Here is a 19,982-nt window from a genome sequence, read left to right on the forward strand (position 1 = left end):
TCTGCATTGTTTACTTATGTAAAGGAACATAGAAAAGTGCCTGGTACTTTGTGCATACTTAATAAATATTAGTTGCACGAATGACTGAGTGAACAACACAAAGAATTGAGGAGAGACCATCAGCAAATGGGATATTTCAACAAATTTATCAAAGATGATACAGGTAGAAAAGTCCATTTTTAGTTATAAAGCAGATTAGATAACCTAATTGACCCTCCTGTTGAAAAAACTAGAAGTTCTAGATTTTATGTGAGTCTTTTAAAATAAACTCATTAGCTAGCAAAAAAGGAGGCCAAAACCAACATGAAAATAGGAACCTATCTTAAGAATTTTAACTACAAAATAGCTATTAAATTAAAACTTGTAACCTCTTGCACTACTACAACCCCCCATAAGAAAAACACATTCCAGATAGCTACTATACCTTTTGCCTGAGTCCCAGAATTAGAAACACATGGAATAGACCTGAAGCCAATGTTTAACTTGAAGTCAAGCTCAGCCAGGCCCATCACACTCCCCCATCCCCAGAAAAACAGAGTCATATCCCCACCTACAAATCCTTAACAAGAAACTAATACTTATTTTTGTAAGTCATTGAATTTTGAAGTAATTTGTTTTATAGACTTATGTAAAACTTATTTATACATTTAGTTTATGTGTGTACACTTAGTCACATAAGATAAAACTGGAGTAAAATTCATGTCATCATAAAATTTCAGAACATTAAGACTCAGACAGTAGGTTTAAAACAGCCAGTGAATAGAAGGCAGATTACCTACAAAGTAATACTAATTAGTCTGTCATCTGACTTCTGAACAGCAACAATGGAAGCTGGAAGACAGTGGAATCATGTCGTCTATATGCTGAGGAAAAATACTTGTCAACTCAGAATTGTATAACCAATGAAACTACCTTTCAATAATAAAGGTGAAGTAAAGTTATTTTCAAACAAAATTTGAGTTTATTAACAGATCCTTATTACAGGAAATTCCAGATTATGAACTTCAAAGAGACAGAAGTTATCTCAGATCAAAGGTTTGAGATGTAAGATAGAATAATAAACAGTAACAAAAAAAGATGACCAAGTGAATAAATATTGACTTGTGTAAAACAAAAATGTTTTAGTGGGGTTAAAGTAAAATAATGTAAAATGAAAATACATGACAACACAATCTTATAAATTGGGTGGGTATTGATAAGAAGGAACATAAAGTATTGATAATATTAGGACTTTGGTAAATGAAGTATACATGTTAATTTCTAGGGTGACCACTAAAAGAATAGAAACATGATATAGAGTGGAGAGAAAAAATTGAATGAGAAAAAATCAATCTAAAAGTAGATAAGAAAAAAAGAAAAAGAAACAAAAAAGCCAGGTCAATGAGAAAGTACAAAGTGTCAGTAATAAATTCAGATAAATCATTATTACGGTATGTGTAAATTAATTATATTCTCCGTACAAAAGACAAAGATTGTGAGGATAGCTATATTAAGAAACAAGATAAATACTGTTTATAAGTCATATCTAAAATACCCAGACATGAAATATTGAAAGTGGATGATAAAAGATAAATCAACAGATATGGAAATGGGTCTCTCATATTCATTTATGACATTTGACAAAAATTACTTGCTTCAAACTACACTGGACACTAGATTCAAATATGTTCTCTGTCTTTAAATGTGTATCTGGCCAACTATTTCTTCATGTGACCCTTGACTCCTTCCCCAGTTAGATGGGATTACCACCCCTGATACAGTGCCATGGGATATCTTGGTGAAACGTTGCCTTTGTCCAGTCTTATCCTAATAACCCTTCACCTAAGTTCAAGTGCTTCATGGGAAAGGCTCCTGTTAACATCATTTTGGTAAATGGTCTCCTGCCCTTGGGATGGATTTCATATTTTCACAAAGGCCTTACTTTAAGTGGTTTAATGTAGAATTTCCATGCAGGTTGTTAACGAAAAATATTTTTTTTAATTTTCTTTTTTTGGGATTTCAAACTGGATTTTAATAAATTCAAATTGAAACAAACATGGCATCTTGCAGTTAATTTTCTTTAGTAAAAAAGTAAAACTATAGAGCAATAAAGTGAGATTTCTAAAAATTAGGCTTTTTTTTTAAAACATCTTTATTGGAGTATAAGAACAGTTTACTTTGGAGCTTATTGATTCATCCAATAGCAGTGGTTGGTTCTTTTGCCTTTGTGTGAAGCTATCTATGATTGGAGGATATTCATTTTTTCATTATCAGCCCCTAACATTCCTAGCCAAGCTGAATGGGAGTCACTGTGTTTTTGTTTTGAGCGTTTCTTAGTCAAGTTTCCTCTACTAACTGCCCATTGCCCATGTGTATGTGAGAAAGTGGAGTATGTTGTGTTGAGGAGTGGTTACAGGACATTCAGCTAGGCTCACTTAGTAGATTGAGGGACTCATTTCTACACATCTGTCTCATAGAGCTTGTGATTCGGGTTCATGCCTCAACAAAATGAGAAATTCTTTGTACTAGGGACCTGGCAGTTCTCTTATGAATTGGTGAAAAATGTTAATGTTAAATTCACAGATGTTAAGGTACTGCTGACACTTTGCTGCTGCTTGTTTTTTTGAGTCTCATGTCACATTTTCTATTAGAGTTATAAATGTTTTCCAAATTATTTCTCCTTCCTTTGGTTAATCCCACACATGCCCACCATGTTAATTTTTCTACAGCAAAGTTCTGATTATGTATCTTTCCTCAAAACCCTTCCACTATTATTTGGTGCTTAGAGACCATATTCAAATTACTTATTCCAGTCTCCAGACCCTTAGTTATCTGTCAACTCATTCTTTCAAAACTTTTTATCATTTCCCTTTTTCATCCTAAATTCTAAGTTAATATGTGTTCTTTGTATACATCCTATGTTTCCTGCTTACTTGTCTTTGCTCATGTTGTGCTTTCTGTCTGGAGTGCCCTTATTCTGATTTCCATAACAATCATTTTTGTTGTCTTGGTAAATAAGTACAAGGAAAAATAATCCTCAGGTATTATTATGTGTAGGTAGAGACTACCTGGATTTTATAGTCAAATTCATCATGGCCAGAGTGCGTAAAAACTAGCTAAGTGGTCTCCTTAGAGAATGCCTCATTAGCTAATTTATTCCTGGATGTGTTGCATATTACCTTAGACTGTAGCATATGTGTGTGTGTGTGTGTGTGTGAGAGAGAGAGAGAGATCTTGTACACACACACATGCACTTGCAAACATCTCACCAAGACTGAGCATCTTTCCTTTATAGTGTCTAATTTCAGTGGATGATACGAAAGGTAATTCAGGATATATGTATTTTTTTCCCAGCCAATCAAAGGGTCTTACCTAAACCTCAGGAAGGGAAGATGAAACAAACTCTTGTTTGCCCCTTTTTAAATGCACACAAGACAGTTGTTGGCTGCTGCACACAGCATGGATAAGCTCAACATCATAGAGTCTACAAAGCTGTGTGCACCTGGCCAAGTCCAGAGAAAACATCCTTGGAAGTAGGTACATTTTGTTAAGTGAATGATTTCCTACTAACAAGATCTCATTTGTCTAAACTGCTTTCTCTTCACTGTTGACTTAATTCTAGTATGAAGAAGTAAACGCAAACCAATGAGAAACACTGGTCAATCCATTGTGATATTTTCAAAGGTCTGGGTGATATAGGTGATCCTATGGTGATGTGGACAAATGATTTTCATATTTTTCTCCAAAGATTCGTGGGGTTTCTTAAAATGCCTTACAAGCCATGTAAGGGATAAGGACGAGGATGTTATGGACTAAATTGTATCTCTCCAAAATTCTTATGTTAAAGTCCTAACCTCCGATGTGACTATATTTGGAGATAGGGCCTTTAATGAAGTTATCAAGGTTAAATGAGGTCATGAGGGTAGATCCCTAATTCACTAGGACTGGTGTCCTTATAAGAAGAGGAAGAGACACCAGGAGTGTATGTGCACAGAGGAAAGGCCATGTGAGGACACAGTGAAAAGTTAACCATTGTCAAGGGAAGGAGAGAACTGTCACCAGAAACCAACCCTGCTGGCACCTGGATCATGGATGTTCAGGCTCTAGAACTATAAGAAAATAAATGTTTGTTGTTTAAGCCACCCAGTCTATGGTATTCTGTTATGGCAGCCCTAGTGGACTAATACAGAGGCCAAGAAAAAGTCTGGTCCTTACATCCTCATTTAAACTGGATTTACTCAACTCCTGCTATTAACATATCAGAGTTTTATGTAAGATTTTTTTCTTTCTTTTTTTTTTAAAAACACAACATGATTATATTTTAATACACAACCAAAATACAAAACACCATAGTAAACTGATGGCAATAAAATATGGTATTTCATTTGCATTGCATGACAAATGGTTAACATCCTTAGTCATAAATGAGTTCTTAGAAACCAGTAAAAAATATTCCAAGGGAAATGAAAATAAAAAAGCAGAAGAAAATAAAATAATACAAGTGGCTAGTAAGGATTAAGCATATATGAAGATGACTGAGCTGAACAATAACAGACAAAAAGCAATTTCTTTGTAATATCATATTACCAAAGATTAAAAATCTAACATTTGTAGAGTTTTAGGAAACAGACCCACATAAACACTGGGGGACAAGATTGATGAGGTCCCATCTATATAGTAGGGGGGAATCAAGTTTGGACTCAAACTATAAATTTTGGATATCCTTAGTCTTAGTAGTTCCAATTCATTGGAATTATTTCAGTTGTGTAGTAATTCATCCATGTATTGTAACGGAGACATTTATTCCTAGTCCCATATTGGGTCTAATTAGAAAGCTTCTCACCTCCCAGTTCCATTGGTCTCCTTCCCTTGTCTGCCTGGACACATGGCTGACCACACTATTGGAAGAGGAGTTATTTTGATGGCAGAGAGAAGGTATCACTTGTCTCTATGATTTTATCTTACCCAATGCTATGGACTGAATATGTCTGTCCTACCCCCACCCAAATTCATCTTTTGAAATCCTAACTCCCAATGCGATAGAGGTGGGGCCTTTGGAAGTCATGAAGGTGAAGTCCTCAGGGTGCTATCAGTGTCATCAGAAGGAGAGTTCAGGGAGCTAGTGTTCTCTCTCCACCATGTGAACCACAGCAACAAGACTACAATCCAGGAACCAAATCAACTGGCACATTGATCTTGGACTTCTAGCTTCCAGAAATGTGAGACATAAATTTCTGTTGTTTAAGCCACATATTCTGTGGTATTCTGTTATGGCAGCCCGAGCTGACCGAGGCACCCCACCTCTCCCACCCCATTCTGCTGATAGCACACATACAGGTGTGTACTTAATAGCATTAAATATATAAGTAAATTTGACACCAACACATTAAAAAATGGCCTCTTTATCCTCCTAGACAGTATATAAACCTATGCTAGAAATCCTCTTGTAAGAGAAAGCATACTAGAGGGCAGGCTTTAAAAATCCTTAAAGATTTCTATGAAGAGTTTGCTTTCTCATAATTAGTTTGAATCATTTTTATCTCCATACAAATTTCTGTAAACCCTTAATTGCCTAGATTATTCTCTATTCAGAGATTTTATAAAGAGGATATTTACTTGATGTTGACACACACTAAATTAGAACTAACTAGCTGTTACTGGATATCATTCCTGCTCACTTCTCACTATTACTATAACAACTACTAATGTAGTATCTGTTTATACGTATCAATTGATCTTTGCACTATCCTGTGAGGTTGGTAATGGTATTCTCATTTTTATTATGAGGAAACTGGAGCGCAAGGAGTTAAAAAGTAGCTAAAATTGTAATGATAAGACTAAGGGAATTTAAGTTTTGAATTATACATTTTATTCCATATCATTTCCTTTGCTTTTATGTGCTTAACCTATGTAAAAAATAAAAGCCAGATAAACATATATTTATAGGATGAATAGTCAGATATGAATCCGTATGGTCAGTTATAATCAGGTCCAGATGGTTAGTGCTCTGAGCTACTAAAGACCCCATTTGATGCCCCAGTTACCTACCATCATCACAATTAGGGTGGGCATCAGCCGACACTTAATAAAGGAGATAGCATATTTTGGTGGAAAGAACATGGGCTTTAAAATCTGCCCTGGAATCAGGTTTCGGCTCCACCACTTACTAGCTATGAGATGTGGAACAATGAAGAGTTAGCTCCTCTGAACCTTCATCTCCATATGTGTAAATTGTGAATAAGCGTAATATCTATCTTAGGAGTAAACAAGAAGCAAATGAGGAAGCACCTATGATTGTCCTTGACACAGAGCAGGCATGTTGTAGGCATTCAATAAATGTTAGCTGAATCTGAATCATATGTTATGCGCTAACACAAATTACTGTAAAATTCAGTCTCTCTCCTGGGGGTTTACAAGCTAATTGGTGAGACACTGAAGAATGATAGCAAAAAGGCAGCAAAGATCAAGTGAGTGCTAAGTGCATGAAACCATGGCAGGTCAGTGGAGGAGGAGATTCTTGAGAGCTAGGGCTGTTTGACAACTGATTTCTTTTAAGATCAAGTTTCTGAAGAAAGGCAAACTCTTATTTAGATAGACAGCGAGGAGGGGGCATGCATGTGACAGAAAGGGAGAGATGATGCATAAATGTGTATTGTGTATGGGAAGAAGAGTTGATCATTGTGGGTGGAGCAAAGATACTGCAAGGTGGTTTGTGTATTGTTCTTTACAGTTAACAAAATCTTTTGCCTCATTTGAGCCCCTCCTCAGATCTAAGGGAAGGAGAGGACAAATTCTACTATCTCTTTTTATAGAATAGATAAACATAAAACAGAAACTCTGAGAGGCAAAGTGACTCGGCTAAGGTAACACCTCTACTATGTAAAACAGAAGGGGCCTCAAACTCTAATCTGCAGCCTCCCAAGACTTGGGAAAGTGGCAGGGGAGGGAAAAGACTAAAGAATTTAGAGAAAAATTTTTGACTTTGAATGACAACTTTAGGGGTTTGGGATTTTTATTCTGCAAGCATAGAAAACCACAAAAGCTTATGACCAAAGTGCATGTGCAAAGTAATATTTTTGAAAATTAGTCTGGCAGTAGGACTTGGGGTAGATTTCTATTCTTCAGACAGGAGTGTTCTTCTAGCATCTCTCTCTTCTAAGACCATCATCCAAATGAATTTTAGGCCAAAGAGGGCTTTGTTCTTTATGCCATCTTGGAGAAAGCCCTCTTAATCATGGAAATGGAGCTATTAGCACACTGGCAACCTTTTCTGTTCTGCATTTTAAATTGCTAATTTGTTTCTGGATAAAATATCTGTGTAAATCAAGCCAGTTTGCAAAACTGACAACCCCATGGAAAAAATGTTGGGGGAAAAAAGATCATATGCATGACTAAGCTGTATATCAATCTAAGCAAGTGTTCTGATTAAATCATAAAGGGAATAAAAATGGCATAACAGGAAACGTAACTCACTGAATTGGGGTCAGATTCATCTCCCCACATAGCACCACTGCAATGAAGCACTGGGTCTGGTGGAAAGATTGAACTTTTGGAGCAGGTCAGATCTGGGTTCAAATCTTGAATGTAAACTCCAAGAGATCAGGAATGTTTTGCTCACCTTTATAACCCCAGCACCTATGACAACATCTGACTCAGAGTAGGTCTCGTATAAAGTTTTGCCAAAATCAAATGAAATGAGAATTCAGCCCTATCACTTACCAACAGAAAAACACTGGATAAGTGCTTTCCCCTTACTGCATCTCCATTTCTCATCTGTAAAATAGAGATAATAATATTTACTTTATAGATTTATTGTAAGGGTTTGCAATAATGAAAGTAAGCAAAATATGGGCATGTGGAATGGAATGGTGTAGATATCCATTCCTGAACCCAGGTCATAAGCTGGGTTTCCCTTTCATGTGCTTCCCAGCATGCTTTGCTGGACTGGGGTAGTGTCCTAAAGGGCCCTAAACACCAGATGTTACTCAGGGTTACATCCTTCTCAGGGATTAGCAGAGTACTTTTCCTAATAGATGCTCAATTGTTGAAATTAAATTTTCCAGGATGGTAGAACCTTGAACCAAATTATTCCTAATTAGCAATTAGTTCATCTAGGAAGATGATGGCTGCCTACATAATGGACACATTTTAAAAATATTATTATGCTTATTCTATGACTTCTCACACCAAGAGATACTGGATTTATTTTCCTCATCTTTTTAACCCCTAGAACAAAGTCCCATTTTGAAGATGAGGAAATAGACTTGGAGAAATCAAGTGATAAGCTCACAGCCACACATTAAATAAATAGCAGAGATGACATTTGATCCAGGACTTTTGGGTTCAAAGCCACTGTACTTTATGGAAGCATTCCATATACATTTGTTGATTGAATTAGCAGGCAAAGACCAATCATACCCAGCTTTAACTTTCCTTCAGTCACAAGATGTTCTTTTAGCTCCTGCCGCAGAGATATTAAAAATAAGAAATCTGGCTTTCATTCAGTCGCTAAAAGCATGTGTAGTCTGGAACTGTTAGGTTTTTGTTTGACTATTCATAAGTATATATCAGGCTTACAAGAGCAAGTGCATCCTTTTGATTTATTAAGTACTCTCCCTTCCACCAAAAAGAAAGAGAAATGAAATAAAATAAAATGAAAAGGCCAAGATAAAGAGGCTATGAATTTAATGTTCATAACAGCAGCAGCAAAAAGTTATTGTATACCAATTATGTAACAGGCCTTGTGCTCTGTGCTTTACATACATTATTTCTCAATGGCCCTCTAAGGGCATATTTTTGTCCACAAGTTGTAAAATAAGAAACTGCTCAGAATTCTCCACTGGCTTCCTGTCTCACTCAGAATAGTGCCTAATGTTTGCACCATGGCTCACAGAACCCTCCATGACCAGTTTGATAACATAAATTGAGCGTAGGAAACACAGTATCGTGAGTGAGATGAACACCTGTAACGTCTGCTCTACTACAGATACTGGGATGCACTAGAATTGCATGGGAATATTATGGTCTCCGTACTTCTGCCCCAGGTGAGGAAACCTGCTTGAGTTCAGGCTCCAGCCAGGACAGAGAGTGAGCTGGGTCAAATCTTCCCAGCTCATGGCAATATTTGAGAAATCCCAAACAAGAAAGGGTAGAATATCACTCTCACACGGCACAGAGAACAGGGAGAAAGTGGGGCTGTGGTGCCACCAAAAGACAAAGGACCTCCCCAGGAAACGAATACTAAGATGCTGTCGCTGTTTGGGGCATAAATGAGGACACAGTCTTCCTTAAGGCGACTTTGATTAAAAAAACAAAACAAAATAAAATAAATTCTTTAGTTAAAATGGAGAGTGAACAGTTAAAGAGATGAAGGCTTGCCTATGGGACTGGAGACAGAGGGAGGCCCTGGGCTGTGAAATGTTCACATCCTTCCAGGATGTCAGTTTCACCTTCCAGAGGATCCATTGATCTATTTGAGAGCTAATTTGCTAATTTGGGAGTTGGCATTCTGGGGGAAGCTTGATCTGAACTCAGTTTACTCTTACTTGCTTTGATGGCCATGGAGTAGGGGATGTGAGAGTTGGAAAAGAGGAGCATCTGGTACTCCCGGTGGAAGTTGTGCTTATCTAACCCTCCTGGGTAATAAGAGTGGCAGATCTACGTGCTGAGCTCTGCAAGATGCTCTCTGCAGCAGCTAAGGACTGTGCCAGGCGGTCATCAATCCTGGACATGTCCTTACCAGCAGCTCTCTATCACTATCCTTTACCCACTCCTGACAGGTAGAAAGCAAATTTGCATAACAAACTGTTTAAACATTCAATTGTGATCCACCTTCAAGGCACTCTTTGTCCTCGGCAGTTCTAATGGTTAGTGACCCCTTCAAAATCAACATCATTTGTCAAATCAAATTAGGCTTGTTACAAACTGCAAGGCAGTGACATTTATATTTTTGATGCTTTCAAACCAGTCTGAGGTAAAGTTCTCATATGGAATCGGGCTTGGTATGATGAATGAGTCACTTCCTCAATGAGGCAATTGTTAGAAAAATAGACTTAGCTTGAAGGTAAATATTGTTGGGTCACTTGAAATGTATGCAGATTTGACATTTCCCTTCTGATTAGCATGTCTACACATTAAAGTGTTTTTTTTATGTCACATCGGATAGTTCGGATGCCAGGGTAATGTCAGTGAGCACTTGATAGAAACTTAATTTTGTTCTTGATGATGAAAATGAGAGGATTAAGGGAGAAATGTAAGGTGGGAACCTTGTTTGGTGACACATGGAATGTATAGGTGGTATTCAGAATAAAAAGAAAATGTTGGGGAAGGAAGTAATTATCTACTGTGTGCCAGTATATCAGTGTATATACTGATATATATATATATATATATATATATATGTATAAACACTAATTTAATCCTTTTAAGGATTATGATCCCCTTTGAATAAATAAGAGACATGAAGAAATGGGCCTAATGTCAAACAGTAAAATAGCAGAACTGGAATTTCAAACTCATGGACTTTGATGCCAAAGTCCAGGATTCTCCCACTGTAACATGTTGCCTCCTTAAAATGCAAAATATTCAACCTTGCCCTGACAAGAAATCTTAATTGAAATTTGTAAGCAATATCTAGGCATCCTGGCTCTGTCCTTAGCTTGCAAATATAAAATCAGAAACTCAGAGAATTTCCTGATTTAACTTTTACAAACAATGAATATCCAGCCTCCACTTAAACACTTCCAGTGGCCAGGAGCTTACTATTTCACCAGTCATCCTTCCATGTCTGTATTCATTCCCATACTGCTGTGTTAATTAATAAACCAATAGCACTACTTATGATCTTACATGTTTAAATGTACAATTGTATTCTACATCTAATTATGACTTTAGAGTATTTGCTCTGCTTGAGACTGTGCTGTGCCTAATATTTATTATATAATTTGTTCATTCCAATAAGCCAATAATGTATGTCTTATTATCATCCCTAACTTATTGAAGAAGAACTTAGACTTATGAAGCTAAGTAACTTGTCCAAGTCACATAACTAAGAGTAGTACATCAAAGTAGTGCACACCTCCCAGTTTCAAACATTTTCCTAACATAATGGCAATCCACAGCCTGTAATATGCAACGAGAGCATGATCAGGAGAGGAGATGCAGCCTTCACCTTCAATTTGAAGTTGGCCATCTAATCTTACCTTATTATTTCCTTCTGCCAAAATCTTATAAAATATAGCACCTGTGTAAGAGCAATGAAAAAGTGGTCCAGATAAGTCCAGGCTTTCACCATCATCTGTGCACAAACCCTACCACTGGTGACCTTTCTCCTACCTCACATCATACATTAGATTAGGGGTTGTCAAACTATGGACCACAGCCAAATCCTGTTCACATCCTGAATTTTTAAAATAAAGTTTTATTGGAACATACCCACACCCATTTATTTACATAGTGTCTATGGCTTCTTTCTCACTACGAGGGCAGAGTTGTGTAGTTGAGCCACAGACTGTATAACTCACAAAGCCTAAAATATTTACTCTCTGATCCTTTAGAGAAAGTTTGCCAACTCCTGCATTAGGATTTTTGCATAATTTCTTCATGTCACCTATAGAAAAGGTATACAGAGGGAATGACAGGATATCCCAGGGTGGTCATGTGTACTCTATGAGAAATTGCAAAGTAATAGCCAAAACAGTCTGGCTATTTTAAGCTGGAAAACCAAGGCAAAGAAAAGTTATCCAAACCATATTTTAGTTCAAGCCCTCTTACTATTAACACAGGGATTCTAAAATGGCTCCTATAATCCTCACTGAAGCACCAGAGGATGTTAACTTTATTTACTTATCATGACTCTACCCTTAAAGCAGTGATTCTCAATCTTAGATTCACCTGAGGAGATTAACAAAAAACATACACACAGCTTGTTGCACCATGGATAGAAATCCCAGACCTACTGAGTCAAAAATGCTTGGAACAGAACCATGACATTTCTATTTTCAAAGTGTTTTATCAAGCAACGAATGTCTGATATCATTGCTGCAAACAACTACAAATAGAACTACTTTATCTTTCTGCAAGCACTTGAAGATAATTATCATTCTAATGGCTTTACATATCATCTATATATCAATTACTTTACCTTGACCTTTCTCTGAACTACAGACATATTTTTTCTCACTGTCTACTTGGTATTACTTGACATCTCAAACTTCACCTGCTCCAACATAAACTTTTGATTTGTCCACCAAAGTCATCTTCATCACAGTTAATGGCACCACATATTCAGTTTCTTAAGCCCAAATTCTAAAACGTTTCTATGATTCTTTTTTCCCCAGTCTCTTATTGGTAAATACAAAATAAATCCAGATTCTGTCTACCTCTCTCTGTCTTATCCAACACCACAGTAGGTCAAGACACCATCATCTCTCACCTGAATCACCGTAAGAGAGCCACTTTTCTCCCTGACTGGATTTTTAAACTCCTGTAATTCATAATCTTTTCTCTCCACAGCAGTTATAGTGATATTTCTAAAATTATGTCAAGCCACTTTCCTGCTTAAAGCCCTCCAATGATGTTCCACTACATTTAAAAAACAAAGCAAACCTCTTACTGTATCCTGAAAACTGCTTATGTTCTGGCTGTTGCCGAAATCCATCTTTATCACTTTTCTCCTCTGTTCTCATGACAGCCTCATGAGTCTTCTTTCTGTTCCTTGAACACTAACCTCATTCATTTCTCAGGGACTTTGTATTTGCTATTCCTTGAGCTTGGACACTTTTTCATGTCTGGCTCCTTCTTATCATGTAGGATTCAGCTCAGAGAAGCCATTCCTGACTACCCTATCTAAAGAGGCCACTTTAAAGCAATATATCACTTTTATTGAATAGTCTTATTCTATTTCCCACATAACTCTTATCTATATGAAATTATCATGTTTGTTTGCTTATTATCCATCTTCCTGCCAAAGAATACAAGGTCCACAGGAATACACCAAGTGCCTAGAGCAATGTGTAGTGCATAATTGTTGCTTAATTATTAAACTAACATTTTTCTCCTTAATACTTTCTTTTTCAGGCTAAATCCTATTATTCTTTCAAATACTTAGTAAAGTATACTATGTGACTGCAATGTGAATTAATTAACTATAATCTACTCCATGGTCACAAACAATCTATTCTAGCCACCTTGCTATGTACGTGCTCAGAGCAGAATCTGGTCTTCACCTTTCTTTGAAAGTGTCCTATACATTTTTACAGTATTGTGTACATATTGAGTATTGAATAAATGTTGATGAATGGAGTATATAATGGGCTTTTGGCTCCATACATCAAGATTTTCTTGAAGGACAGATAATTACTTCTACTTTATATCTGACATTTTAATATAACTGGTTGTGGTCATTATCGTTTGGAATTGCATTCTAGTCAATTCTTACAAAAAAAAAGAAGAAAATAAGGCAAAATTACCTTGTGAGCAATCCACAATTGGATTTGCATTTAAAAATTGCCGAGTGAGCACTCCTGCCTGATGGCCAAATGTAATTAATCTCTTGTAACTCAGGGTCTCATCTATTTGGAGATGGGGAGGGGGGAAGAAAGACTGCAGGATTCCTGGATGGTAAAAGTCATCTCTCTCATTATTTATGTTTATAGGGTGTCTGCATTGTTCTCCCACTAAGCTACCCAAGGGAAATATAAAGGTAGTTAAGGTACTGTCCCTCTTCCTAAGGAGCTCTGTGTCTCTAGTTTATATGATCACTTCCCTGTCCAGCCTGCACACTACTTCTTGGAAGCGTCCCACATCCCTGATGATGGGAAGGGTCCGGTGTCCATGTTAATAATTTATTCCCTTTTCTGGACACAGCTGTTGGTCTATGGGTAGACATGACACAGCGGAGTCAGTTTCTTTTTCTTAAAAGTTTGAATCAAAGGAACTAAGGGAGTTGGCCCCTGAATTGTATAAATGGTAGAACGCAGATGTCCATGAATTCCTGCTGCTCTGGCCCCAGTGAAGACCTCACTCCTGACCCGAGACCTGTTTATTCATTTTTGTTTCTGGATTTCAATGAGGCCTTAAGAGAATTTGAATAGGCTTCTGTTTGGTGCAGCAAGATTTCCAGAAAAAACAGTTATGTAGATGAGGAGAAATATAAACCAAAACCTATACTGCAGTGTGATCAGTGCTATAGTAGAGGTTGGGCAGGTTTCTATCTAAGCAAGGAAGGAGTGTCTTCAACCTGGCCTAGGAAGGTCAGAGAAATGTTGCAGGATATATCACCTAAACCGAATTATGGAGAGTAATAATTAACTTGGTGAAAAATGGTGGAGAGAAAAAAGGGAGGTTTTTGCAGCATGAAAAAATCCAGGGGGCTGTAAAACAGCAGATATATTTTGGGAAATACAAAAATACAAGTTTAATATAACTGGAGCTCAAAGTATAAGGTGATGAAGTGACAAGAAAGCATCTGGAAAAGTAGGTAGAAACTAGACCATGGAATGTCTTTGGTAAGATGTGTTGACTTAAAAAATGCACAATGTGAGAGTTTTCAGTTAAGTGTTATTTGGGGCAAAATGAGGTCTATAGCCTGGCAGACAGCATCTCAGCTCTGAGGAAGTGCTCTGAAGAAGTAGGGGGGAAGGTCAATATTATATATGATTTTAGTGAAGAGGGGTAAATGCAGCCAAGCACACATTTTGCAGAAAATTTCTGCTAGTCACGAAGAGCACATGTCTCCATTAATTATTTTAGTGCTTTTCTAGATATGAGGAGATACAAGAATTTGGGCTCATAAAATCTTCTCCTGAAAATATCTATCTGAAGGCCTTTTCTGTCGGTTTTTCCCAAAGCACAGAGTGCCTCATTCCTGATCTCCACCCTGAACTCCTTTCAGGATGTGTTGAAGGTCAGTGACTGCAGTGGCTAGTGACTTAATCCTTGTAGAGGCAGATGGCAAGTGTCAATTTTTAGTTGACAGATGCTAAGTATTTTGGAATTAACGTGTAGATTTATAATCTGATGAATGACTAATTTTGATCCTTTCTCTGGGGAGATCCTGACTAAATCCCCAGGGACCTTCTAACTATTTTATAACTCCTTTTTAGGAGCGGCCCCAGGCAAACTTATGAAAAGAAACACAGAGCATGTGGAAAGAAGCCAAGATTCAAAAATCAGTAGTCCAGAGTTTGAGCTTCTGCTTGTCTGCTTTCTAGTTCAGTAATATTGAAGAAGGAATTGAATTTAATTCTACTGATCTTCTGTTTCCTTATATATAAAAGGGATGTTAAAAAATATCTACCTCCCAGAGCTGTAATTCAGATCCAATACATGTGTTCTTAGTGCCCTGTTGTATGTTAGTTTCTGACCTTACTCTTTCATAGGCAGCACCTCAATGAGTTACAACCATACATTGAAGTAAATATTATTGACTCATTCAAAATGGGGAAGCTGAGGCTCAGGAAAGTAAAGTGTCTGTTCAGTTTCATACAGCCAAATATAGAAGTACTGATATTCAAAATCATATTTTAATGTATCAGGAACCTATGGGGCTTTCCTGGGACAGACCCCTCCCCTGTATCCACTGCTTTAGCTCCTCTTCAAAGTGCTTAGATAATAGTATCTGATGCACATTTCCTGAGTTGTTTTACAGATGCTAAACCCCCTACCCAATGGAAGAAATTAACTACTTTTTAAAGTTTTAATTTTTCTTTTATTTTGGAGTATAGTTGATTTAAAGTATCGTGTTAGTTTCAGGTGTACAGCAAAGTGATACAGTTATACATACATATATTCATTCTTTTTCAGATTTTTAAAATATAAGTTATTACAGAATATTGAGTACAGTTCCCTGTATTATACAGTAGGTCCTTGTTGATCATCTATTTTATATATAGAAGTATGTATATGTTAATGCCAAACTCCTAATTTATTTCTCCCCCCCACCTTTCCCCTTTGGTAACCGTAAGTTTGTTTTCGAAGTCTGTAAGTCTGTTTCTGTTTTGTAAATGAGTTCATTTGTATCATTTTTAAAAATTCTCCATACAAATATCATATATTTGTCTTTCTCTATCTGACTTACTTTACTTAATATGATAATCTCTAGGTTCATCCATTTTGCTGCAGATGGCATTATTTCATTCTTTTTTATGGTTGAGCAATATTCCATTGTGTATATATATATATATATATATATATATATATATATATATATCAATCACATCTTCTTTACCCATTCCTCTGTCGATGGACATTTAGGTTGCTTCCATATCTTGGCTGTTGTAAATAGAGCTGCAATGAACATGGGGGTGCATTATCTTTTCTAATTATGGTTTTTTCTGGATATATGCCCAGGAGTGGGATTGCTAGATCACATGGTAACTCTATTTTTAGTTTTTTTAAGGAACCTCTATACAGTTCTCCATAGTGGCTGTACCAATTTACATTCCCACCAACAGAGTAGGAGGGTTCACTTTTCTCCAGACCCTCTCCAGCACTTATTGTTTGTAGATTTTTTTTTTAATTTGGCCACGCCGGGTGGCATGCAGGATCGTAGTTCCCTGACCAGAGATCAAACCTGGGCCCTCAGCAGTGAAAGTGCAGAGTCCTAACCACTGGATGGCCAGGGAACTCCCTGTTTGTATACTTTCTGAAGATAGCCATTCTGACTGGAGTGAGGTGATAGATACCTCATTGTGGTTTTGATTTACAATTCTCTTATAATTACCAATGTTGAGCATCTTTTCATGTGCTTTTTGGCCATCTGTATGTCTTCTGTGGAGAAATGTCTACTTAGTTCTTCCACCCATTTTTGATTCAGTTGTTTGTTTGTTTGATATTGAGCTGCATGAGTTGTTTGTATATTTTGGCAGTTAATCTCTTGTTAATCAATTCATTTGCAAATATTTTCTCCCATTGTGTGGGTTGTCTTTTCATTTTATTTATGGTGTTCTTTGCTGTGCAAAAGCTTTTAAGTTTCATTAGGTCCCATTTATTTATTTTTATTTCCATTATTCTGGGAGGTGGGTCAAAAAAGATCTTGCTGTGGTTTATACCAAAGAGTGTTTTTCCTGTGTTTTCCTGTAAGAGTTTAATAGTGTCTGGCCTTACATTTAGGTCTTTAGTCTATTTGGAGTTTATTTTTGTGTATGGTGTTAGGTAGTGTTCTAATTTCATTCTTTTACATGTAGCTGTCCAGTTTTCCCAGCACAACTTATTGAAGAGACTGTCTTTTCTTCATTATATATTCTTGCCTCCTTTGTCATAGATTAATTGACCATGGGTGCATGGGTTTATTTCTGGATTTTCTATCCTGTTCCATTGATCTATATTTCTGTTTTTGTGCCAATACCATACAGTTTTGATCACTGTAGCTTTATAGTATAGTCTGAAGTCAGGGACCCTGATTCCTCCAGCTCTGTTTTTCTTTCTCAGGATTACTTTGGCTATTCAGGGTCTTTTATGTTTCCATACAAATTGTAAAATTTTTTGTTCTAGTTCTGTAAAAACTGCCATTGGTAATTTGATAGGGATTGCACTGAATCTGTAGATTGCCTTGGGTAGTATGGTCATTTTGACAATATTGATTCTTCCAATCCTAGAACATGGTATATCTCTCCATTTGTCTGTGTCATCTTTGATTTCTTGCATCAGCATCTGATAGCTTTCAGAGCACAGTTTTTTTACCTCCTTAGGTAGGTTTATTCCTAGGTATTTTATTCTTTTTGATGGGATGGTAAATGAGACAGTTTCATTAATTTCTGTTTCTGATGTTTTGTTGTTAGAGTATAGAAATTCAGGAGATTTATGTGTATTAATTTTGTATCCTGCAACTTTATCAAATTCATTGATTAGCTCTTGTAGTTTTCTGGTAGCATCTTTAGGATTTTCTATGTATAGTATCATGTCATGTGCAAACAGTGACAGTTTTACTTCTTGTTTTTCAATTTGGATTCCTTTCTTTCTTTTTCTTCTCTGACTGCCATGGCTAGGACTTTCAAAACTGTGTTGAAAAAAGTGGTGAGAGTGGATATGCTTGTCTTTTCCTGATCTTTCAGGAAATGCTTTCAGCTTTTCATCATTGAGTATGATGTCAGCTGTGAGTTTGTCATATATGACCTTTATTATTTTGAGGTAGGTTCCCTCTATGCCCACTGTCTGGAGGGTTTTTATCATAAATGGGCGTTGAATTTTGTTGAAAGATTTTTCTGCATCTATTCTGCATCATATGGTGCTTATTCTTCAATTTGTTGATGTGGTATATCATACGGATTGATTTGCAGATATTGAAAAATCCTTGCATCCCTGGGATAAATCCCACTTGATTATGGTGTATGATCCTTTTAACATACTGTTGAACTTGATTTGCTACTATTTTGTCGCGAATTTCTGTGTCTATTTTCATCAGTGATATTGGCCTGTAATTTTCTTTTTTTGTGTGATATCTTTGTTTGGTTTTGGGATCAGGGTGATGGTTACCTCATAGAATGTGTTTGAGAATGTTCCTTGCTCTGCAATTTTTTGGAATAGTTTCAGAAAGATAGGTATTAACTCTTCTCTAACCGTTTGGTGGAATTTCCCTGTGAAGCCATCTGGTCCTGGACTTTTGTTTTTTGGAAGTTTTTAATCACAGTTTCAATTTCAATACTTATGATTGGTCTGTTCATATTTTCTATTTCTTCCTGGTTCCATCTTGGAAGATTGTACCTTTCTAAGAATTTGTCCATTTCTTCCAGGTTGTCCATTTTATTGGCATATAGTTCCTTATGATTCTTTGTATTTCTGTGGTATCTGTAGTAACTTCTCCTTTTTCATTTCTAATTTTATTGATTTGAGCCCTCTCCTTTTATTTTCTTGATGAGTCTGACTAAAGGTTTATCAATTTTGTTTATCTTTTCAATGAACCAGCTTTTAGTTTCATTGATCCTTTCTATTGTTTTCTTAGTCTGTAGTTGATTTATTGTTGCTCTGATCTTTATGATTTCTTTCCTTCTATTAGCTTTGGGGTTTTATTGTTCTTTTTTCTCTAGTTGATTTAGGTGTTAAGTTAGGTTTTTTTATTTGAGATTTTTCTTATTTCTTGAGGTAGAATTGTATTGCTATAAACTTCCTTCTTAGAACAGCTTTTGCTGTATCCCATAGCTTTTGGATCATCATGTTTTTCTTGTGATTTGTCTCGGTATTTTTTGATTTCCTCTTTGATTTCTTCAGTGATCCATTGGCTGTTTAGTAACATATGGTTTAGTCTCCACGTGTTTGTGTTTTTCATAGTTTTTCTCTTGTATTTGTTTTTTTTTTAAATTAACTAATTATTGTTTATATTGGGTGTTTATTGCTGTGCGTGGGCTTTCTCTAATTGCAATGACTGGGGGCTACTCTTTGTTGTGGTGCATGGATTTGTCATTGCGGTGGCTTCTCTTGTTGTGGAGCATGGGCTCTAGGCATGCAGGCTTCAGTAGTGGCACGCAGGCTCAGTAGTTGTGGCTTGAGGGCTCTAGAGTGCAGGCTCAGTAATTGTGGCGCACGGGTATAGTTGCTCCGCGGCATGTGGGATCTTCCCAGACAAGGGTTCGAAACCATGTACCCTGCATTGGCAGGCAGATTCTTAACCACTGCACCACCAGGGAAGTCCTTGTAGTCAATTTCTAATTTCATGCTGTCGTGGTCAGAAAAGATACTTGATATGATTTCAGTTATTAAAATTTACCAAGGCTTGCTTTGTGGCCCAGCATGTGGTCTATCCCAGAGATTGTTCCATGTGCACTTGAAAAGAATATGTATTCTGGAGGAGAGAAGATGGTGGAAGACTAAGACGTAGAGATCACCTTCCTCCCCACAAATACATAAGAAATACATCTACACGGGAAACTGCTCCTATAGAACACCCACTGAATGCTGGCAGACGACCTCAGACCTTCCAAAAGGCAAGAAACTCCCCACATACCTGGGAAGGGCAAAAGAAAAAAGAATAAACAGAGACAAAAGAATAGGGACGGGACCTGCACCAG

Source organism: Physeter macrocephalus, chromosome 4 (genome assembly GCF_002837175.3).
Source record: "Physeter macrocephalus isolate SW-GA chromosome 4, ASM283717v5, whole genome shotgun sequence".
In the NCBI taxonomy this organism is placed as follows: Eukaryota; Metazoa; Chordata; class Mammalia; order Artiodactyla; family Physeteridae; genus Physeter; species Physeter macrocephalus.